Raw genomic sequence first — 26,047 nt, forward strand, 5'->3', positions numbered from 1 at the left:
AGCACAGACTCATGCAAGCATTACTATTAACAAGGGAGAAGTTAGCTAATGACTGGCAGCTTAAAGAATAATGAAACTGTTAATATTTGAGGCCACCTTCCCTGCTTCTGTCTATCACAAGTGCTGGAATCATTTAAATTAAATACTTTATGTGACTAAAACACATTTCAGATGATATAATGAGCTACAGCTATGGCTGTTGAATGCATCTATCATTTCTACAGTCAGGCTTAAGTCCACCTGTTCACTGAGGGCTCAATTTTGCCCTAAATTACACATGGATAATTCCACCATGTGAATCATGTGATAGGAGGTACATGAGGTACATTTCATCCTTGTGAAGTATTTTGCTACAGGTTTTTGAAAAATTAATTCAATTCCAATAATTTTTACAGTTTTTGAAAGAGACTCAATTAGCAAAAGCACTATTGTAGAGAGAAGTGCTGCTAGCTTGATCAGACTGAAGTTACACAGTCATGTGCAACAGAGTTTTGCAAAAGGCTTTTCTTGCAAATGTAAAAAATTTGGTTCCAATGAGATTGTATCCAAATGGATACACCAGAAACAAAAGGGGAAATACCCAAAGGGGAAATACCTCTGCAATCACAGACTTTCACTGGAACAGTCTTTAGCTTGTTCTGTAGAGTGCAGGAAGTTCAGAGCCCTGCAGTGTTTGGGGAGTGGGGAGTCAGTGTCCCACAGGCATTCCTGTGTGACCCCATTCCAAGATTCCCCTGGATTTTAAGACACAAGATAGAGCACTCCCATTAACTCCTGCCAGTGCTGTTTTTCCAGGGCAGGCTTAGGAGCACGACCAGACTTCCCCTCCTCCATGCAGAGCTGACCAGAATACCAACAGAGAAAACATATTTCAAATTAAACAATGTCATTAAGTATTCACAAGACGCCCAATTACCACTGTGCCCAAGTGTGCTTGCTGTCAATGTGTATTAGCTACAAAATTGATAGAAGGCTAGAGCTGACCCAGAAATTGTCACAACTTGTGATCTTTGTCAATTCAGCTGAGTGACAGGCTGAGCCATGTAAATAACTGGACCTCCTGCCATTAAAAAGATCATTTCAGGTCACGAAGCAAAACTTTATTTTCACACAGAAAAAAAAAAAAAAACCCAAAGCTTTTTCTGACCAACCAAGCTTCGTTTAATCAGTGGGGCTTTATTTCCAAATTTTAAAAGGTGGAACATTTCTAAAACAATTTTTCAGATTGAAATGAAACCTCACCACAATGTTCTGAAGTAACCATGGTTGGGAATTGCACCAAGTATGATTGTGGATCTTTGTGACTTTTTAAGGAAGTGCTCCAGAGCCTTCTGGGTGCACCAGGGTGAGATAAACAGAACCTCCTTCTCATGGACTGGCTGCTCCTTCCCAACCCTTTCCATGGATGTTCTGAGCCAACAAATTGTACCAGCTTTACTGCTCAGGGTGCCCTGCGGTGTTGGAAGCTGGAATTGTTTCCCCTGGAAAGCTGCTCCTGGCTTTCCCCTTCCATCCTCAGAATCACACCCACAGTAATCTTTGATCAAAGACAGCGTGTGCTCATCTGCCATTTATCACCTGCTAAATCCCCACTCCCATTTGGCTGCCAGCTGGTGTTTCATGGAATTGTACCTGGATATGTTTATGGATTGCACCTCATCAGCATCCCACACCTCCCACATATGTTAGTAGTAGCAGAGAGAGGGGAATATTTTTTTTCCTTGGCTTCCAGGACAAGGTTATCACCTGACTCAGAAAGAACTGAATCCCAGAAGCCTGTGAAGGTTTTGGTGGTTGTTTTTAGCTGTTTCTGCAGAGGAGGTCTCACTCACATGGTGAAAGTGCTCCTCTAGCAGGCTCAGTGGGCAGGATTGTGTCAGAGATTAATCCCATGTAATTCAGATTCTGTATTAACCTGGCAGTATTTGGAATGGCTCTCCTGCTCTCCTGGTGTACCTCAGCTCCTTTGCTCTGCATTATAATATCCACTGTAGATCAACATCCATAATGTATGAGCTCAGCCTTGACATGTGACAGTGCTGCACAGTCCTGCAGTGGACAGGATGCTAAGGGGAGGTTTTCTGCTCCCTTCCCAGGGGTTGCTCACTGCTGCCAGGCTGGTTTATGTGTGCTGACACTGAGCACAGCCAGCCACACAGAGGAAAATGAAATCTCACACTGAGAAAAGACCTACTATCAGTTAAGCTTGCAATGAGCTGCAACTGTGCCAAGTACCATCAGCAAGGCAAATTTTGGGGTTTCATTGTTATTCAGTACAAGAGATTCCCTCCCTAGGCCACATTTCCCCCTCAAGAAGATACTGGGGTTACCCAATGTACTTTGTAACTTCCAGTTTTCTCATAAATACTCACAAAGTTCACGGCAAAGACACTCAGCTGCTTGGGGAAGTAAGAATGAAAACAGTAGCTGGCAAATCAAGAAATGGGTGCTGAGTAAGTCTGAACAACTCAAGAAAACTCCAGAGCCAATTAGGTTTTGCTGGCAGAGTACACCAACAGACCAACCTCACTTCACAGCAGCTTCTCTCATCCCAGGATATCCTCTTATTCCTCATTTCTAGAGTCAAACTTTTCATGTGAGAATATGCCAAGATTTCTTCTTCAATAAAGGATTGTACAAGACAAACTTCAACTATTTTTCCATCTCATTCAGAATGGTTCCCTATTAAAAAATCTCAATCTTCTGCTTTGAATTTGATGACAAACAGAAAATAAACAAGAGACTTCCCCTTTCTGGGACAGTGCTCCAGCTGCACTGAAAGTTTTGTCAAAATCAAAATTAGCAAATTCAGTTGGTAGCAAAACTCCTCAAATCAAGCCAACTTAAAACCTTCCAACCAAAGTCACCATTTTTTGGTTAAATTTGCTTTTCCATGTTTTTCAAAGTAAAAAAGGAAAGATGAAGACTTCACAAAATCTATAGAATTATATACAAGTGACACAAACCAGAATGTGCAGCTAAAGTTTCACAAAAACATTTACTTTGTTTAAAAACCCTTTTTGGATCCTATGCCTCTTTTTTCCTTTTGACATTTCTAAAATGCTCAAATAGAAATGCAAGCATTTTCTCTATGAAAAACTGTAGTTTTTAAAAAAATACATATCTTTCAGGAAATTTAATGCAGCTTTTTTGCATAGTTTCCTGCCATCAGCACTGAAAACTTTAGAAAACACAGCCAGAAGCCTGAGCTGCATTATATTGAACTTGTCTAAACTGTGTTTTAGAGGTTATTTCATTATACTAGTGCAAACACTTCTGTGCAGCCATTTAAATAATTTTAAATTTGGTTTATATTGATTTAGTATGTCAAGCCTTTCTCAGTTTAAGGGAAGTCAATACAGGACAGGTTTAATTCACTTGATAGCTCCCTGAGCAAGAGTTTAGTACAATCAGTCCAGCACTTAAACTTGATTAATCAGTGCAATCCCACAAGCAGCCAAACCACCTGAAGTAGAGGAAGTGGACTATTTCATCACTTGAAAATATACTGGTAAAAAAAACCGAAAGCTGATGAAAGATTCCATTTTTATACCCTCAGATCTCTACCTGGATCTACACTCAGAGAGGCTGAAGTCACACACTGAGAGGAAAATGCTGCATCTGCAATTAGCCCACAATTAACAAAGATTTGGATGACTTATCTAAAAATAAACGAGCAAATGGTGTTTCAAAACTGTGCAAAAGGTTGGTAGGAAAGAAGCAGAGGAAAGACATGAAAGTCCAAAATGCTCTTTTGCTGAACTGCACACTCTTGCTCAAGGCAAACATTTCCAGATTACAAACCAAAAATCAAAACATCAGAGAAAGCAGAATGCTGCTCACTAATATACTTTAATGACACAATGGGCAATAATGGCTGATTCAACAACTGCTTGCAAGTTGGTGGTTGGGCCCTTGGTCCTGCTTTTCTCAAATCAAACAATGCTGCCAAGAGAATGAGGAACAGATGCTAAATACGCATCTGTCTCGCATGCTGCTTCAATTTGTTCATCACCAACTTCCTTCAGGATAAAAGAGATATTGTCAAAATGATAATGATGGTGTAAACATTTTGGCCACTTCAAGCATTTTCTGAATGCCAGATAAATTCAGAATAATTTTTAGCAGTAGGCTTGCCAGAACTCAGCTGAAGCCTTCATTATAGCTATTCATATCCCTATAATAAAGGTTGCATCAGCAATTTCATTATATAAATGCTCTTTCAGAGGGTTTGATAATTTGGCTGCAGAAAGTATTTTTGGCTGAAGCCTGGCGTGTAAGTTGTCTTAGATACAATTTTTCAACTAAGTTTTAAACTGTTCAGCTGTTTTCTGCATAAAGATGGAAGAAACAAAGAGGGTTTAGCTGGTTTAAATGATTCTTTTTTTGGTCCTACATGAAAAAGCATCAAACTGTTTCTTTCGAAACAGAACCTCTGTTAAGGAAAAAAAAAAAAGCAAGGAGTCACATACACTTAGTGAACACTCACACTTAGAAACATGCTAATTACAAGCACTCTGGTTAACAAGCACACTGTGGCATGATCTGGATTAGGTGCTAGGGAAGAAATTCCTGGGAGCAAGTGTGACACAGAAAGTCACTCGAGCTTTTCACTGCCCCAAGAAAGGGTAACAGTGGTAAAATCAGCCTGAGGTCACTTACTGCTCTCCTAGAAAACAATGAGCTCAATGGGACAATAAAAATGGAGCTATGAAGAAAAAACTTGACAATTCTTCAGGTTTAATCACAAAATTAGTAAACTGAGTTGGAAATCAATTTTGATGGCACTGATCTTCCAGTGTCTGTAAGTACCATCTACTTCTTAAAGGAGATTCCAGCAGGTGTGTCCCAAATATAAACTCAGGAGTAGGAAAATGGAAGAAAACCCTCAAGATGTCCTTTGTCCTGGCAAAAGAAAGATTCACAGAATCCTACCCCACACTGGGTTCATTTTACCAGCTTTCTTACTCTCTGTTACTCTGGCTAGGGATGAAGGAAATCTCCAAAAATTGAGGATTATTTTGTTTTCCTCGGATAATTTTTTTGCCTGAGCTAGAACAATCTGCAGATACTTCTTTTCCCTCTGTTGCTAACTCACACACAGAGGTGCCTCAGGGCTGTTAGCCCCTCGGTGGGCAGGTCTGATACTGAGTTTCCTTGATAAAACCCTGCATTTCACTGCCCTTGTCTGCCATCTTCACCAGCAGTTAAATCGTCCAGGGACAGCTGATGTAACTGTATCTCCCAGGCAGGGACACATTTCCCTGTCATCATCTCCAGAGCTCGGGACAGAGTGGGAGAACCTCTACACATGAATGACCATGAAAACACATGATGTGGCCGTGGCAAATGACACCAACTTCTGTGTGATGCACTCAAGTTTGGGAAAGCTACGCTTACAGGGAACACACTTCTCAACAACAGAAGGGATACTGCTGCAAAAGGGAGAAAGAGAACTTTGTAACACAGTGACATCAATCTTTGTGAAAGTCACTTGTACAAAAAAAATGTGTATCAAAGGCCTTATAATTATTAGAGAATGAACACCTGCTTGCAGGAGGCAGAAATGCAGCACAGACATCAACCTTTAGGTTCTTTTTGAGCAGAGGTCTCTATCTGTTCATACAAACCATCAGTGCCACTTGCACTTTCTGGCCATCTACCCTTCCTTACTGTCCCAAGAAACTGCTCCCTCCTACTTCAGCACAGGCTAAGAATTACAGCACGTGTTTCACCTTTCTTTTCTGAGAGGGATTAAATCACTTTCAATTACCAAAAAAACTAAGGTGCTTGACAGATGGCTTCAAAGCACTATCCTTCATGGTTCATTACCAGAATCTTGTAAACAGGAATAGGCTTTTCTTACCTGCCTGTGAAAATGCTGCTCAATGTTTTATTTCTGGAAATGCTGCCTATAAATATGACAGTGTTATTTTGTGACACAGAACTTCCAGAAACTGTTTTCCTCTTTGCAAATTAGCTATGGTGAGACTATTTTGAACTTAGAAGTGGGTACAAAATTTTAATACTCTCACATTTCTAAATGTAAGTCTGCCTTTACACAGTGTCAAATGTGTTCCAGATACTTTGTCACACACACTTAAAAAATAAAGATGCAAAATCCCATTGGAACCATGCTGGATTTTCTCTTAGCAAGTGGCAGAAGAACTTACATTTCCATCCATGACCTTAAGTTTCCAGAACTTAATCCTCAACTCCTTTGCAATAACAGCTACATTAGGCCTTGGAAACAGCACACTTTTTACTAAAGCCTCATGTCACAATCAGAATGGATGTTGAAATATACTGTCTTTTATCTCTAGATGTATAGATATAATGTATGTATACTATACACTGTCCAGTGGGCAATAGTAACAACCATGCAGAAATCAATTCTCAGTATTCTATGCTCCCTTCTCCCTCTAAAAGCACTTGGCTACTCTGGCAAGGCCCCAGCCATCTCCAGGAGTGTCCTGGCCCAAGTGCCCTGGCAGGAACAGCAGCTCTTGTTCTGGCACACACCCCACAGTAATCTTCAAACCTGAAGGACAGTTTTATCTTGGCCATATGTTCTCCCTATGGAAAACCTTCAGCATTCCAAGCCAAGGTGCTACAGCATTTATCATGGAAATACATAATTGCTACAATAGCCAGCATTATTTACTTTATCTCTGAAGTGATTTAATCTTAATATTCTCTCTCAATGGCTGGAACTTCTCATATCTAGTGTATTGATATTTTACTGCTAATGTATGAGGGAATTACAGACATCTTCAGGATGAAAGCTTGTTGTTTTAGCAGCTGGAAGACATGGACAGCTGGGGATTAGGCACTCAAAAAAATATTAAACAGCTTCCAATCTGTGTGTTTGATTAGGTAAATACCTAAGGTGACAGCAGTAAAAGAGTCAAGCATGTCTTCTTTGAGAAAAAGATACCTTTAGCTGCTATTAATTCAGTTTAGCATATATAAATGGGGACGAGGATGACAGTGTCTGAGCAAAAGGTTTATTTGGAGCAAGAAACTGGTAAACAGGGTAAAGGGATAGAAGAGAGGAACATCTCTCCCTAAGAAATCAGGTTCTACCCTAAACAGAGCAAAACACAACTGAATTAAAAGGACCTATCCCAAAAAGTCATTACAATTATGTGCATTTTTGGAACTCCTGCATTTGAGCACAGTGATGTACATTTAAACTTAAAACTCCTGTTCAAAGGTGGAACTCTTGTTCTCCTCTTCCCGCGCCCTTGGTCCAGAACCAGCTATCCACAGATGCAAAGTATTTATTTGAAGTGATTAAGCAATTCTGCTTTTATTGAAGTTTTTCTTTCCTCTTTCATGGTCAGTAACACACAAAGGAAGTTTACAATTCACTCTGTTTACCAGACGTTGCTGCACAATTCTAGACAGCCCCAGGCAGCTTCAGAGGCTTCATGTTCAGTTTAAGCTAAAACTTCAGATCCACCACTGAGTTTTGAATTCCCAGCTTCTGAGTAAGTACCACTGTAATCTGCAGACAGCCCAGCTCACTGCCACAGGAAAAACCTACAGAGCATCACCAAGGGCAGCAGGGCCCAGCCCTGCCTGCCTGTGCCAGCAGGAGACAAATCACTGGTGTTCCAGAGGGAAAGCTCAAGGGCTGTGACTTTCTGGGGTCTTGCTGCAAAGAATGTACCATGGGAGGAGCATGCAGGCCACTGAAAATATAGAGTTAGATGGTTTGGATTTTTATATTAAGATGCATTTTTACATAGTGCTACAGAAAACCACTTGCATTTCTGGGTTGGGATCTCAACATTGCTCTGGACTGCTGGGCTGGACACAGGAAAGGGAATATTTCCAGTCCTTTGCATGAGGTTCAGGCTGGACCCAGAGCCTGACCTACAGAGAATGTCTACACAGCCTAGAACAGCCCTGCTCAATTCTGACTTTAAGATACTGACTATAAACCCTCCATTCCTACACCCTGTACTCTAGAAAAATTATTGTGTTACATCTAAGTTCCTATACTGATGCTTTTGGAGCCTCAGCTCCAAAACCCACCAGCCAGTAACACAAGAGCAGTGCTAGGAAAAGCACAGCTGAGTTGTGGGAGTCTCCTCAAGCACCAACTCCTTCAAGTATCCCAGTAACTGTGGAAACTAAAATCGTGCATGAATAAAGACCAAATCTTCCCTGCTACAAACACCTCCCCTTTGCAGCACAGCACTGCCAGAAAATTTCATTGTTGCTGTTTAGGCTGCTGTCTCAGGCTTTCTGGTACCTTTCTTGTGACTGGGATTTGGAACTGTGGGGATTTTTTATTGAATGGAGGGCAGCAGAACATATAGATGAAAATTAAATTGGGAGTTTGCCAAGAGTTAAGTGTTTTTCACGTTCTTCCTACCCCTTTTGGTCTACAAGGCAGAGCAATAGGGACAGGAGTGCCAGACTCATTTTTACACATGATCTATGGTGTAACTGAACACCTGTCTGCACAAATGGAAACTCAGTTTATTATTCTGTCACACCACCTAAGCCCCGATGTGATGTCAATGAAAGCATCACAAAACCATTTTACCAAAAGTGGGAACGTTTTTGTAAAAATAGTATTGGTTGTATTCCATGTGTGGAATACTGATGCTTAAAAAACAAAATAAGTACAGGAAACATCCAGTTGCGTTTACAGAAAAGCTCATTTTTTTAGGAACTGCTTCTTAAAGGAACAAAAAAGCAGGATGCTTTTCAGGGGGTTTTAGAAGGATCACTTTCCCCCTCCAACCCTTCTATCTACCAGATAAATCCTCTTGGCTCTCTCCCAGTGCTATGGGGATTGCACTCAATCACTCACTGCAGGGACTCCCTCATCCCTTTTCCTTCTGAGGGATTGGAAGGATGGACAGTGGATCTGCTGCTAGTTTAGAAAGATTAACCACTCCTTAAAAGAAGCAGGTGCTAAATCCCACATAAAGCAGCAGCTTACACACTCTTCAGTAAGAGCTTTCCTGCTCCTGCTCATCTTCTGGCCCTTGTGCTGAACACAGCAAGGCCTGTACTGAAAGAAATAACAGCTTTTCTGCAATATTCTACTGACAAAATTAGGGCAGGTACAGCAACAAAATTATTGGAAGCTATCCACTGGGTATATTTTTCATTAGCTTAGTGTTAAACCAATATCACAGAGAGGAAGATTTCTTAAAATTTGTATATAATTTAAACCAAAACCAATTCAGATTTCAGCTGGAAAGACAAAGTGACCGTTGCAGGAACTCTTCTAAAAAATCTCATCACCAGATGAAAAAGCTTTCAAACAGTAGCATATGTAAACAAAGAGCACAAATAAAATCAGATATTAGTACTGAGGCACTCAACTGAGTATCACACACAAAGAGCATCCATTTGTGGCATGCAGTGCTTATGTTCACTTTTGAAACACTAGGTACTGAAGAATACAGCCTCAAAAACCATTGATCCTGTTTGTTTCCTTAAGTGCTAAATTCACTGCATTCAAGCTCACAGTTAATTTCTAGTACAATTGTCCTGCCTTCATGCTGTTAATGCAAATGTGAATTACAGCTTCTTCAATGCTTAGAATCTCTAGCTTAATTCTGCTCATCTCTCACGAAGCACATCTGAACAGGTAAACAGGATAAAAATTTCCTTTAATCTCCCGTTCTGTCCCAGCCCAATAAAATTCACCTCCAAGGTTCTGAGCCGGACCCTGCAGAGCAGAGCACGACATATGTTACTGTGAGAAGGGGAAGTGACAGATGTTGATGGCATTTCATAACAACACAATTGGGTCCATAGATAGATTCAATTGTATCTGATTAGGCAGACAGCTCCACTCATCTCTCTGTACACCAGCCAGGAGGTCTCTAATTGTTTTGCAGATCACTTAGCAATTAATGATGCTGTTGCCCTTGGACAGATCATGCTCCAGATCAATATTTTCTGTCCAAGTCAAAGCACTGAGGAGATATAAGGATGTTAAAGTTACTCTATCAATAGAGCCCACAGCAAAGATTTGAGGAGGGAACTTCTTGGGTAAGAATTTATTTCTGTCACAACTTGAATTTTCTCTTGCAAATTCTCATGTTAAATAACCATAACCCTTCACAAATTCCATTTCACAAAACTAAGCCTACATAAAATTTTGCACCAAGTCAGATGTGAAGCTGGAAACAGAAGAGGCTGGAGAGTGAACAGAAGTGGGAGTCTTAAAGCTGGGCTGGAACAATCCTACAAGGATCAAAAGCTGAAGGACTGAAGAGGGTAAGAGAGCCTAGGTGAAATGTCTCCCAGCACATTTGTACTGTGGATATTGCAGCTGTGTGACAGCTTTGTTTTAAGAGATAATCCCCATGCCCTAAGCATTAGAATTCTTCATTAGAGATACTGACTTATCTCTACTGACAAGGCAGGTCTGCACAAAGCACTCTGGAACTAAAGTAACCAGCCTAGGTGCCCACAGCCAGCTCGTGACAGCCAGGGCTGATGTTCTTCCCCTCATTCTCAGGCACAGGGCTCCTGGTAAGACTGGGTGCCATCCAAGCCCATGGTAAAGTTGGAGCTGATTACACCACAGTGGGGCTTTTTATCTATTATTCCCCCAATAAGAAAAAATAATTCCAATTTCCTGACTATAATATATTTGAAAACCAGATCAAAATAAATTTTAATCCAATAAAAAATGAAGTTAGACAATCCTTATAAGAAGGACAGTTTTTTACCCTACTCAAAATGGTTATTGTATCTAAAATATAAAGCGAGGACTTGCTAGTATTTCTATTACAACTTATAAATTAAAGCTTCGGAGTGCCTCAGGATAATTTTAATTGAGAAAGAACTGTAGTTTGAAAATCAATTATTTTCATTAATCATCTCTTTCAGTTCTTCACTAATGACCCATACAGCTATCTGTGTAAAACAAATCTTATCAGCCTGGTATCAACTACTTGGGAGCATCTCAATAAACAACCCAGTGTCTCCCACACTCAGCTATCTGTGTAACCACAAAGTCTCCGTGGTGGAATCTATTAAATCCATCAGGATTGTACCAACAATGTGGCCACAAGAACCTGCTTGGGGGGACAAATGTGCTCTGCTCTTGCCTTCAGCTGCTGTGTCTGGTCTGTGACAGCAGTTTGGACTGAACAAGGTGCTTCAAGCCAAGAGCAGGCAGCCAGGAGAAGCTCCACATCCTCCCCACCATTCAAAGCAGGGGCTGGAGAAGAGGAAGTCAGGTGTGGACCACTGTATTTCTGGCCAAAGAATTGCCTGGTGTGGACACCAAAAAGAAGCTGATTTGCTGTTTCTGTGATTTTACCGCTGCTTGGTTTTATTATTTAGAATGGCTTGTTTTCATTTAAACTCAACCTTGTCCCTATGTTTAATTAACCTCTGCATTAGGAAGTTTTCCTAACGTACAAGATAAATGTAGTTGTATTTTTAGTGTATTTTTTCCTACTGTAGATGTAGATGGTAATTCCTCCCTTGCCAGGCTGAAGGCACCTTTCATGTACCAACCCTTTATCTTCTCTCTGTGAAGCAGCTCCAGAAGCCTTTCCCCAGAGGGCTGATTTTGGAGCTCTCTGTTCTTTCTGCTCTCCTATGGCTTCCCTTCATTCTGCACAGACTTTGCCTTGCAGTACAGTGTCCTGACTCTGCCCAGGGACTCTGGATGAGATCCTGCCCACGCTGAGCAGAGCAAAGGTTTTAGTGCACACCTTTCCTGAGGGGCACTGCCTACCAGATAATTCCCCCTGCATCAACTGCCTTCTTGGCTCTGGCTCCTGGGGAGGGCTCCAACTCCCACATCCTATTCTAATGAAGGGATTCCTGGAAATTCAGCTCCATTATTTCAGGGCAGACTTCATACCTCCTGTGGGTAAAATCTTAAACTGATCATTTAGAATTAAAAATCTTAATTTTACCATTTTGATTGCTTGACTTTTATCTTTGTTTGCTTCTGTAATTTGTAGATTATAAGAGCTACCTTCCATTATTTTCATGCTACAATTACTGATATTAGTTTGCACTAAAACTATAAACAATTTTATACTTCTAAGGTATTTTATGCATTATGGGAAAATAATATATTGTGTTATATGATTATACACATCCAGACACTTGTGTACTTGCAGAAAAAGGCAGCTAGCTGTGCTTGCCCATATTTGTCCTTCAGAAGCCTGAACATATAGAATTATGTAGATGAATTTAAAGTTTTTTTATACACTAAATTGTAATTCTCTTTCTTCCTCATTCACTTTCGCTTAAGCACATTGAAAAACAAGAGAAAACAGAAACACAAATTATGTTCTGGAAAGAGTGCAAGGTCATTATTTTTTTCTGCAGTTCACTTTTTTGATGTGCACTTCCTACCTCACAACTTTTCTTGATAAGAATTATTTGAAAGCAGTTAAATAGGTAGGCAAAATGGAGGATTCTGTGTAAGTAAGCAAAGCATGGAATGAGGTTTTGAGCCAAATCTCTCCTTAAAGATGACCAAGACACAATCCTAACAATGCTGATTTCTATGGACTTTCATGGATTTGCTCCTGATTTTTTCCACACAATGAAGAGATTTCTCCTGGAGGACACTGACACATTACATCAGTGAAAATCCTGAGCTGGAATGCACACAACTCTGTTCAGCTTGAAGGGCATGCAGCAGTGATTCTGAAGAGTGCAGGTCACACACTTATAATAATGTCTCTATGAAAAGGTAAAAGCCACTGCTCATTCCTGCTGGACACACATAACCTTTCCCAGGCATCTGTCAAAGCAAACACCCGAGGGTGCTGGGGAAGATCAAGATCCTGCCAAAGCACACGGTGAACCAGGAGGTTCCAGCTCCTGAGAAATCTGTTTATTATAGGCTTGACCAAATCACTAGAGAGCTGGGAGCTCAGCATGAGGTTCAGGCAAGGGCAAAACAATCTAGGTAGGATTGATGTCCACATGCTGAGAGTGGGAATGGCACCCCATCTTCCTCCGTGCTAAGGAAAGATTAGGAGTGGGAAATCTGTACTGCAGCATAACAGCAAAATTGACAACAGCAAGAAGCCACAGGTCTAATCCAAATGCTGGAATGAATCCAAGAAAAATTTGCAAAGGAAACTTGCAATAACTCTCAAAACACTCATCAATGTGTCTTAAGTGTTTGATCAAAAGCATTACAGTCATTACTGTTTCTCATTTGGAGAAAAAATTGAGAGACCTTGCAAGCAGGAAAAATTGAAAACTTTCCCTCATATAAATAAGGTTGAGGAACTCAGGAAGCTTATTTTCTAGCAGGAGTTTTAGGCAGGAAGACCATAATATATCTGTTTTCCATTAATAATCAAGGTTTCATTGGTTTACCTGCTGCCTGTATGGGGCATACTGGGTCGACAGCTCTTCAAAGAGAGTGTTTAGCTCTGACTCATAAGGTGAGACAGATTCTTGAATTTTCAAGTCTCCTGTGTACAACATCCAGGTTGCTGATGAATAAAAAAAATCCCTTTCCAATGACTGCATGAAACTAATTCTCAGTTGACAAGGATTTATATTACATAAATAAAACTCATCAAAACTGGGTTGGCAAACTCTCTGGCAGTTTCAAATGAAAGCCAAGAATTAATTGGACACAGAGACAATTTTTCCATTCTGAAGATGAATTCCTGCAAGTCAAGGTTGAGTTACATCTCACATTGCCTAGAGGATTTTCATTTCTGGGAGTGCTTGCCTGGGACTTATAATAAAGACTAGGGAGAATATCCCAGGGTTCTATTTTACCAAGATTTTTACACAGTGTCCATCACCATGGTAGCTGGTTGATATATGTGAGCCACGGGGCTCTTCCAATTCAGATGGCTCATTATTCATAATAATGACTCCCAGACCACATGCACAGAGAAGGAATTTTTGCCCCCTCTTACAGCAAAGCATCTTTTCCATAGTTTGGCCCAGTCAGAGAAAAACTGTTACATCACATCTTTGTTTCACCATCTGGCAATTCTGTGGAGAGATCTACCTCAACACCACTTGTCAGGCCTTTTTAAAGGAAGAGAACTGGGGCTTTATTTAGAGGCTAAGTTCACCTCAACACACCTCTGGTTTAAAATTTTGTCCTTCCAGGCAATTAAGAGCTAAGTTGCACTGAGACAGCCATTTAATTATTTCAAAACCATGTAACCAAATTCAGGCTATTGGATATCTACAAGGGAGTCCATTCCACAGCCAAGGAACCCTCAGAGAACAATCTCTGCAAGCAGCAGGTTCTCCTTTAAACTCTGGCTAAATTGTGCAAACCCTCCTTGCCTTTGAAGACAGACTCAGCAGAAGAAGGCATTCAGCAGGCACACAAGTGAGGAGAGCACGAGCTAAGTGATGGTATCTCCAGAAATTCAGCATGGAAACACAGGAGTGTGGTTTTTCCAACCTTTTGAAGGAGAAAGGAGGCCACAGGAAAGAAGTTGGGGTTTTGTCTGCTTTCATAGAAGCCTTGACAAGAGGAGCTTAAGGAAAAGCAGGGCAGCTGCAAGGGATGGGCTTTATGGGAATCACTGAGGCCCACCAAAGTAGACTGCAGACTCCAGAAGATTTCAAGAGATCCACAATATGGCTGCATTTATAGAATGCTTTTCTCATTTCCAACATTTTTTATTGACTTAGAAAACCCCAAAAATCCAAAGTCAGTGCAAATTATTATATGCAGACAGGAGAAAATGAAAAGGGAGTTCTGAAGAGCTCCTATTTCACCAAGCTTCCCAGCACCACGGCAAGACAGAAGTGTCTGCTGTCCCTCTGTGCCCCTCCACCTTCAACCTACATTTTAAAATCTGCTACAGAAGGGGCACAGAAGGCACAGGAATGAAAAATGAGAAATAAAGCAGAAACAGACAAGTAACATCTGACCTTAACTCGTGAAATTATGGGAATTGTCCATATGAAAAAAAATCCCCTTCATTATTTCACAGGAGTGAAACTATTGGAGAATCCACAGAGCGTGCTAAAATCTAAAATCTACAGGGTCAAGGTTATCATGAGGGTAAAATTTTTAGTAAAATATATAAGTACAGAATTACTCAGTGCTATGCACTCCTGGAATTGTCCTTGATAATATTGCATTAGTTTCTCTGTTGTGTTCAATTTTCAAAGCAGTGCATCTTTTCTCCAATGCCACTGACTCCCTTTACCTCCAGAATCACAGACATCATGTCCAAATCACCCTAATTGCTGCCACTTACTGCCCTAATAGGCCATTACTGTAATGCCATGCACAAATTCAGCACTTGTACAGCTGCTGTGCTGGAACCATTGCTGTTTTCCCAAAATTCGGTGTTCTGGTTTTGCTCACCTGTCTCTTACATTGACGTGTTCTCTTTCCAAAAAGTGCTGCCTTTCAATAGATGAAAACCAGTAATTTCATTCTTATCTCCCTGCATTTACTATGAGTCTGAAAGTATTGACCTGATAGAGAAGCTTCAATTGCCTCCTGAAGGACACAGAAAATCCTCAAATTGACAAGAAATGGGAAAGCATCCAATACTCTCCAGAGCAGAGCAGCATCTTGTGTCCATGCTGGCAGCAGGCAGGTAGTTATAAGCCTGTTCTGCTGAAAGAAGGTGAGGGCAACAGCCATGTTCAATACATTATGTGGGAGGTCAAGACTCAGCTGTGTTCCTCCTTCTCTGATACTAAAGTCTATGATTAACTTCAGAGACTGGAGCAAGGAAATAACTTATTAGAAACTGAACATAAATTTTTTTCCCTATCAAAACACAGGATGACAGGAGATACAAAACCAGTAATGAAATTACTAAATGGCTTTATAGAATTCCCCTACAAAAAACCAGAGCAGAGAAAACTAAAATGCATGCAGCTAAACAGAAAATAGGATACAACTTCAGAATAAATGTATCTGTTCACAATATATCCATCAAGAGAGCCAGCACTTCCTATGAGCTGATTAGGAGTCTGCAGGCAAGACTGCTCACATAGCACAGGTTAACAGGGACTACTGCAAAGAGCTCCAGGTCTGTACCTTTACATCAACTAATAATTCAAACAATCCACCTACTTTATTAAAGCTGACTCATTGGCAAGGCTGCAGCTTCTGCTAATGAGAAGGCAAAACAGAAAATTATCTGGAGAAAAATGAAAATCATGGGTGAGGGGGAAGGAGGGAGAAAGGAAGGCAAAATGCTGTTTAAGTGTATAAGGCAAAAATCTACCATGAAGTGAAATGAAACTCCTGGCTGGCAGAAAAGCAATTTAGCTTTATGAACAGCTGCCTCACAGAGAGTCAGGTGTAGAGCAATTAAAATTAAACAAGTTGATTTTAATACGACTTAGTAACTGTGATTGATCTCACAGAGCTGCTGTTGACTGTTCACCAAGAAACAATTTAAGATCCAGGTTAAAGCTAAGTTTATAATCCTCCTTTAATGGATTTTAGTACCTGAGGCAGTACAGTGTTCCAAAAATTATTAAAATGTGCCCTGTCTCTGTGTAATCAATAAGCTTCCCACTGTAAGGCTGGTGCAGTTCCAGGCACTCCTCAGCATGCCTGGCCATGCTGTGTCTGTAGAATTCCAAATAAGTCATCTATCATTATTTCTATACACAGGACTCATTAAACACCTCATCCTTCAGCTTATTAGCACTCAAGCCTGCCAGACAACCAAAACAAAAGGTCACCTTTCATCAAATGCAGACTTTGCCCAAAACATACACCAAAACCCTGGCAGGTTTATGTACAAATATAGTAGCAGAGATGGATAAAAGAATCATGGAAATGTTCAAGATGGGAACAGCAAAGTACCAACAAATAGAAACTGGGAGAATTCACTCAGGTTTACCAGGTAAAATCCAAAAGGGAGGGTAAAAACTAGGCCATACATCAGATGGTAGAAGAAAACCCCAGCTTCCTGACCATGCAAATGCTTACACTCCAAAAAGCTCATTTGCTATTTTTAAAATCTGCTTTTCTTGGTGTCAAAATTGACACAGTGACTTGGAATCAGACTAGGCACTTTCTATAGGGAAAAAGCAACAAGTGAACACTTAAATATTGAAACACCTATTACATGGATAAAGATCAAATGAAAGCACACTATTGACATCAGATTAAAGGCAAGCATGAAACATGAATTTTGAAGAAATCTGAACATGAATTTTTGAATAAATCTGAAGAAGTGTTATCACTGCCTGAACTTCTACACAATGTAAATTCACACAAAGCAACATCACATATTCTGTGTACTGCTTCTTTTGTCCTACCACTACATATCCCCTGTCTTTTCAGTTTTAATGGAGAAATAACAACAAACCCTTTATGTATGACAAGGAAAAACACCTTTTCTTGGATAAAAGCTTGTTTTGCTTTCCCATCAATCTAAATGTCCCTTCCAGATCTTTTATATATCAAAATAAACAGCACACCTGTGTCTCCTTCTTATTTTGTCTGCTTTGAAAATGTTGTGATTTTTCATTATATAAACCGAAATTTCTGATATGAAGATGAAGTATCTTTTAAATCAAGCAATTCAGATCTGAATTATCTCCTTGTGCACCTTTTGGCTTTGCAAACACTCCAATGCTCTTGGGTTTTATCTGATTCTTTGCTTCATCCTGTATTTGGCACGGAGCAAGTTATTGTTCTAATCAAAATATTGTAACCCACAATTTTTGTTTTTCCTAGTTGCAGACTTTGCTTTACCAGCCCTGGTTGTCTGTTCTTTTATCAGTGTTCATAACATATTATTGTCTGGGGTCATGGGCAAAAAGCTGTGGTTTCCTGCAATAATTTCATAATGATGAAATTGATCCTGCTGAGAAACATCACAAGATGTTTTCAAGACCTTGCATCTCCAGCCTGTGGGAGATCTGGTTTGGTGTTTCTCTATAATTACTGTAATCTATATACAGTCAAGCACAAAAACCAATGATAAGGCAGAACATACAGGAAAAAAAAAAAAAGAAAAGTATTTAAATGTGAAGAAATGGCTGGCCTGAAGAAACAACTGTTCTCATGCTCGCCCAGCTAACAGTCAATGACGTGTTTGAGGGGAAAACTAAAGTTCACAGTAAAGTGTAAGATTCTCCAGAAAAATCCAGCTGGAGGCAAGGAATTTTCCTTCAATTACCTATTTATTCTTTTACTCAGTTTTGGCTGCCATTATCACACTGAGTTTGAGTGACTGAGACTTCAACAACCCCTGCATGACAAACCCCAGTGAGAACAGAGTAATTTCTGAGCTCCCCCAGAACTGCACTGTTCTCTGGGCCAGCTCCATCTCAGCCCATCCAAGGGTAACAGGTGTGCCAGAGGCCACAGAACAGCTGATCAGGGTTCTTCAAGGACAGTAAATCTTTACAGATGATGACTTCTGCTTTCCTAAAAGGTTGCCCTGGATATGTACCTTCCCTTAAAGCCAGGAGAGAAATCCTCTCATCTTCACAGTATCCAAAACAGTTAGTCTGACTTAAGGAGTGTTTTCCAGGAAACCCTGATACATCTCGTTTTGCTTTTTTCTCTGTCCTCCTCTCTTAAACTCCATGTACCACTTCCTCCTTACTTCTTCTAATTGTATTAATTATACACAAAAAAAAAAAAAAGACATTACAATGCTCTGCTCATGCAAAATCATTGTTATATTCAAAATTTAAAGGTAATTACATATGACAATTGCATTTCCTTTAGCATAATCATGGAAATTGAGTAATGAATTTAGACTTTAATAATTCTTTATTCCTCTATTAGAGCTTTCTCCTGAAAAAATATTGCTACAAACACCCTAAAAAAGAAAGTTCTTGGAGGTCTTTTGGTTATATTACTGCTCTGGAAGAAGAAGAGGGAATGTTACATGCCATTTAGGTGTACACTGGCCAACCAGAGATTAAAAATATACAAATGAAATGAAAAAAACACAGAATACCATTTTTGGCCTGAATCTGCACATTCCCCCTTTATGTTCAAGAGAAGCAAAAGCCTATTGAAAGGGAAAAGCATCTAAACAGACAAATTGCAAGGTTTCCTTTAATTAAATATATCTTTTCAAGCAATTAGCCCTAGATGTAGGAAATACTAATTGGTACTTTTGTACCAAAACAACCAGTGCTAACAGCTTGTATTTCACCAGCACCTTCCAATTGGAACTGGTTAACTAACTAGTTAATTAAAATAATTAGTAATGATTCCTACAGCCTAAGGCACATACATGTATTTTTCTTTATTTATCTTTACATCTACAAAATTTCTTGCTAGTGTTCTCACCTACATAAAATTTTCATTTATTTCCAGAAATAAGCAATTCCTATACGTAAAAAAGACCTTATTTAAATACTATCACCAAAAAACCTTAAACTGAAAAAAATGAAAAACTTTTGGATTTCTGCCATCCAAGTCCACCCCCTGCAGATAGTTCCCTAGCATGCAGGCCTTAGTATGATAAATACTAATGTGTTGGGAACAATTCCCCAAACAGAGAATATAGAATTCTGTGAGGAATTAAGACAAAATTAAACAAAAATACGCTTCAGCTAATTAAGAATTTAATTATGCTCATTTTACTTGGAAAATAATGGGTAAGAAATAACACTAAGTTCTTACATGAAAGATATGAAAGGCATATCTTCCTATTGGATTACATTTCAGATTAAAAGAGGCTATTTTATACACCAAGAAAAAATCTACTGAACAATTTATTCAGCTAATTTACAAAGTCATTACATGTAATAAAAGCAGTGGCTTGTACAGCCATGAAATCACAACAGCCAACACCTTTAAACTCTAGGTCTATTTCTGGCCTAAGAGAAAATTGCAGAAATTATTTCAACAACAAGAAAGACAAACAAGGGCACTACAATGTATTTGTCCAGTACTAAGGTGACATTTTAAATGTGCATCAGTAATAATTGATTTATTCATTTGAAGTAGCTAAATCTCTGTTTTTTTCAGTTTGTTCCAGTGCTTCCTCTGTGCCCTTGTCCCAGTGCAGGAGCAGAGCTGTGGCCTGGAGACAGGCAGGTCACTCCTCACAGCTCTGAAGAGTTCCTGAAGCCCTGGCAGCAGGCACCATGAACATGTTTTACCAGAGTTACCAGGCTGCTCTTGGCAGTGTGATTCCAGAGAAATGCTCCTGTCATTCCATTCCTTTTGCTGAGGCCAGCCAGGAGGCCATGGAAGTAATGCTGAAATGCACACAGCTTAGAGTGGCTTTCCAGCACTTAAAATAAATGAGATCATTTCAGTCTTTTATGAATGAGCAGGGCCCAAGGAAAGTATTGTGGTTCCTAATTTGCATAATTAACAGCATAAAAAACCCCCAGCCATTCACACTTTGAGCCTTGACAGTCCAGTAAGTAAGGAAATCAGAGGCCTTGCTGGAGAGGAGGATTAGATTTTTCTGGGAAGGTTTCTGAGTAGGCTGGGGCTCAGGGACACAACTTGAGCTGGAACCTTGGGCTCAAGGCTGGAAACAATTTTAAAGCAACAGGCGCTTGCACAGGTACTGGAAGCCAAAGAATGATGGTGCTGGAGAAGGATCCTGGATTTCTTCTGACAAAGGAAACTCTTGGTAACACCAATTTATTAGTACTTCCAGTAAGTTCTGGATGGATTTTTTTCATGATGATGGGCAGCAAAAGATTCTCCACCAGCAAACAAGGGCTGGCATCTGAGCTAACTTCCAAGAGGAGGAAGCAGCCCCACCACCTCTGCTTGTTAGCCCTCAGAGGGCAGGGCAGCCTGAACTGACACTGAAGAAGTCTGCAGCATGAGGAAGAAAAGACTCTTGAAACTGGGACCATTCAATCATCAGATCAAACTCTCACTCAATGTCTTGAGGCTCATTTCAGCAGCCAACACCTCAAATCTAAAGCCTTTACAAACTAAACTTTTCACACATATGGCCAAGACTATTGGACAGCAGGAGCTCCATTTCTCTGATTATCTGCTGTGGAGTCTAAAAAATTGTATTTTGTGGTGTGAATGGTAGTGGCATTTGTATCAAGGAAAGAAAGCCAAATTGGGAGGAAGTGAGGTTTTGTCAGAAAAAGATAATGCCTACTTCACATGTTCCCAAGATGAATGCGAATGAATGCACTTAGAAGTCTGACTATGCCCAGCCATGGGTATGTGCACACGTGTGCACACAGCACAGAGGGCAGCATCCTTTTGTAGACACCAAGACTATTTTTTAGGGCTGAGAGATAAAAGCATTATTGAGTCCTTTATACACAGAATGACTGTCCCTAACATAATGGTTACAACAGCTAGAAGAACACCAGTGAATTGAAAGAGATGGCACTGCCCCTTTGGATACTTTCACTACTGGAAGAAACACAGCCTGCAGGGCGTTGCTGCAATCCCTGAATTCTTTCTCCACCAAGCTTGTATCGATTTTTTGGAACTCTGATTATCAGTAGGTGAAAAACCCCCACGAGTAGATGACTTACCCTCTCAAGGATGCATAAGTCATCCAAAAGAATGATATTGATTATTCTGCATCATCACCTGCAGTTCCTAGATTTACAGTGTTATTTTAAAGACGAGCATTAAGCAAATATTTGTACTACTAACCTGCTTCCCAGACTTTAAGTGTCATACATTCTAAATTCAGTTGACCTTTCAATTTCCTTTCTCAGTCCCTAAATAGAGAGCAAACCAGGTACCCTGCGTGCTGTCCAGTTAGTAGCTCAGAAATATACTTTTAACTCCATGGATTGATTTTACATAGTTAAGTCTCATGGTTACAACTAAAGTGCCTCTAGAAAACTGAGGCTGAACAGCAGCAGACTGGCTGAGCAATCATGCAGCAAGAGGCACGAGTCTGGTGTAACACCCTGCACCAGCAGGAGCTACTAACACATTTCTTTAGGTGAAGGAAACTTTCATTTTGAACAAAAGAAATCACCAAGTGGATGGCAAAGCTAGATACTTCTGCAGAGTTTGCCTATACACAATCAGAGAGTCATTGTATCATAGTTACAGCATGCCATCCACTTGTCCTGGAATTTCACAGAATTTCAAGTTTACATGAGGTGAAATTCTCCTCATTTCCCCTGGGCTGTTTTGGTTGCTTTGTGAGTGGTGTTGTTTTTTTGTTAGCTTGGTTTTTGTTTCTTTTGCTTTTTGAATGTGATGCTGATTAATGTAATAACAACTGATTCAGGTAATGGTTTTAAACAATCGTTAGGAAATACTCCAGAGATTCCAGTCCTCAGTTTCAATTTCCAACATCTAAGAACCTTTATTTAGAGAATGAAATGAGCTTTAATCAAACTGAAAGAAGCTCCGTGAATTTCAAATTTTATCGTACAGCATTATGTAGCAAGAACAAAATTACTTTCTGTTGACTGTTTCATTAGCTCTCATTATGCAGTTCTATCATACATAACTGGAAAAATCTTATTTAATCCTTACTAAATATGACAAAGACCTCAAGTGAACCACTTTAAGTTCAGATCTTCTTATCAGAAGTCTTCATGTTAAAGGCATAGAGAGCTTTGATTCCAAAGAAACTGTCTGTGCAAGAATACTCACATAATAAATAAGACTATTTCTACCTCAGAATTCAGCATCACCAGAAATCTTTTAGGAAACCGAATTCTCAGATGTCTAATGAAATATAAAAGCTGCTGTGCCTTGAAAGTGGCTCTGACCTAATGTACAGAACTAAACCAGACTGCTATTAAGTGACACATTCACTTCTGTACCAGTTCCTGACCAGCTCTCTGACAAAGCACCGAGTTAGCTTTAGACTGTGAGTAAAGCTGCAAATTTGGTTTTTCTAGCTGCAGCCAGCCAAAGTGGCTCAGCAGAGCGCAACAACCCCAGAGCCAGCACGAGGAAGGGAGCTGACCTGAGGACTGGGAACAGAAATACTCCTTTCAGTGGCAGGGAACAATGCCACTGGCTCAGCCACAGCTCATCATTTTACCCAAGGATAAAACATCCCAATGCAGCTTTGGCTGAACTCACTGGAGTCACATGCATTCACACTTCTGAGAACATACAACTTAAGGGCAGACACTACAACAGGAAGAGATGTCTCTCATTCCCCAAAAAAGTCACAGGCCTCTGCTCAACAACAGCTTTTGTCAACAGCTGCTTGTCCTATTTAATAATGAAACAATCCTGAAAGGCTGGTGGAAAAGCTTCCCCAACAAAGTACCTCCATTCCCCTCCCTCCTCTGCTATTCTGCCTCCCTTTCTTTTGCTTCTTAACCCCATGCTACATGATCCCATCCTGCTCCTTATATCCAACCTCCTCCTTCCCTTTGCACCAGCTTTGGCGCTTGTCATATCCCTCCACTGAGTTGTTTCAATTTCCAAAGCCTGCAGGAAAAAAACTCACAGGAAAATTATTTGAACACACACTGTTTTATCTTCCTACCAGCTCAGTGAGGCTCCCAGAGGGGTGTGCTGAAAGGCAAAATTCGTGCAATGAAGTGCACAGAGCATATGGGCAGTAACTGAGGGGGGAGTGTGTTTGTGGAGACACCAAATGCAGCGCTGGGAATGCTCCCTTTGGCAAAGTGAGGTATAAATGGGCTCAGAAACACAATCTGCACTTTGAGGCCAGCAGATATTTGGAATGCTGTTTGGACCACTCTACAGACATCAATCATTTGGCCTCGACTGCTAAGTTTTTGTACTTAAACTTTTGTACTTAAAAAGAAAGGCATCTCTGCCTAAGAATTCCATGTGCCACACCATCTCTTTACCACATAACCAAATGAAAATGACACGTTAGTCCATCCTGAATGAGGAAAAGGGAACAATAAATGCTTTCTGCATCTTCAACACAGGGCTTTCTTCCAATAAAAGGCATCAAACATCATTCACTGGACTTAAGGCCAGTGTAATGACTCCAGTAAACATTAGAAAAGAGATAAAAATCAAAGCACATATTTTACTGGTTTCAGCATATTATGTTCTAAAATGACTCCTCAAGGATGCACAGAAGCAGCAGATCATGCAGCATTAAAAATGAGAAAGCAGAGATAACTCTGTACCTCCCATTGCCTGAGCAGCTCCAAGAAGGCAGGCTCTCTGCAAGGCTTTCTACAACATTCAATGGCTACAAGAGCAATCTGACTTTGCTGCCCCTTTTGTACTGCTCTCCTGTGTGGCTGCCTCAGCTGTTTGTCTCCCTGCATGTCCAGCACCTCTTGCATGGACAAGGTGATTGAATGGGCTCCCTGTAGTTCTGACCTGCTGTCCTGCCTTGGAATGAGCAACAGGATATGACATGACAAGATGATATTGCAGAAGACCCTCCATAGTCCAAAAGCTGCCAGGGTCTATCCTCACTGCACTCACAGGCATGGGCTCTGTCAGTGTTACAGGAAATCCCACCAGTGTCACTGGAGCTGCACCACACATCCCGAGCCAGGGCACAGACAGACCAGACTCCAGACCTGCCTGAAGAACCTCCTCAGTTTTAGCCAACTGAGAAGTGAAAATTCCAGCTTCTTTTCCAGATTATTTTTCCTGTCTTGGTTTGTTCAGATTTTACTTATTTATCTGCTGCAGCCCTCTTTATTGGTTTATAAAATTCTCTACCCTCCACTTGCAAATCAATGAAAGGGAAGCTGTAATGAGTTCATTCAATTCAACCCCTTGTGTCTAGATTTGTTGGGGGCTTTTTATCGTTGTGCATAAAATACATGCACAGACTTTCTAATCAATGAAAAGGTATAATTCTCTTTTCTATTTGCAGTTAGATATGCATAAGTGATATTTAGACACAGCAATCCTCCAGGACAAGATTCCAATCTGCTGAATGTACACGTTGCAAATCAGGTCAGAGACCTCTGGGAGAGCTGGTCACAGCTCCAACAAGTCTGACCAAACTCAGGCTAACTAAGTCTGTCACTTGGAGCAGCACAGGCAGCTCAGCACAAACCCTTTGAGACTGTTCCCTGCTGTGTCCCAAAGGCTGCAAAAAGGAAAAAGAAGATAGGTAGAGAAAGGTTCAGGTACAGATAGGTAGAGAAGTTCAATACCACTGAAAAAAACCTTCTCTTTATATATCAAACTCTAAATAGTGTGACTGGGACAATGAAATCAAGTTTCCACATTAATGAAAGACTCTTGACTTCCAGCTTTCTATGCTGTACCAATGTATTGGGTTTATGTGGCTATCAGATGCTTATCCTCAGAGAGAGCACCCAGATTTGTCATCCTATCCCTTATTATGTAAGGTATTTTCAGTGGGAATTTAGTGCCCTAACATGCTTTTATAGATTTCTCCAGCATCCTGCCCTGAAGCTTATTGTTTAAGGCAGTGTCTGCAAAAAGCCCAGCTGAATTGTTGAGGCTGTGCTGCCGGGATAAACAACACACTGATCAGTTGTTTATTCCATCTGGTCTAAGAAGCAGAATCAAGTGCACTTAGAAGAAAACAACACTTTCAACAATCTTGTTACTTACTCCTTTTTGACCCCAGTGTGGGGGTGGAACAACTTGCTAACAATGCTTAATGAAAAGCCACAGAACTTGACCCCAAGTGACTAATGTGACATCCAGAAGCTGCTGCCATTGAAAAACACCTGTTGTGTATGTGAACTTTGATAGATTAAGATTTTAATGTAAAAATGCAGTTAAAAACCTTCTGATTGTTGTTGTAAACCCTTATGCACACAGAAAAGCCTAAATCTATTTCAGTGTTAGCAAATGCCATATGAGATTACCCTAGCTTGGCATACATTACAGTAAGGGAATGCAATTCCTTATATTCATATGGAAAAGGTTACTGATGTAATGCAAGAAGTTAGAAGCCTAATCTAACAAAGAAATACACACCTGTGGTATTAAGGACAGAATTCACATCACTGAATGTGAGTTGTTTGTGAAGTGTCTACGTCTACCTCAGTGAAAAGGCAGACACTGGCATGATTCTGCTTCACAGACTGAGACTTCTCTAGAGGATGCCATTAACTACAGCCCAAAAATGCTTCTTTTGCTTCATTTACTGTAAAAGGAATGTAGATGACAAGCTCAGATATAGACATAATACATGCCTACACTTGGGCAGCTGAATCCTGTCTTAATGTTGTAGAAAGTTTTGGG

The sequence above is a fragment of the Erithacus rubecula genome, assembly GCF_903797595.1.
Source record: "Erithacus rubecula genome assembly, chromosome: 5".
Taxonomy (NCBI): domain Eukaryota; kingdom Metazoa; phylum Chordata; class Aves; order Passeriformes; family Muscicapidae; genus Erithacus; species Erithacus rubecula.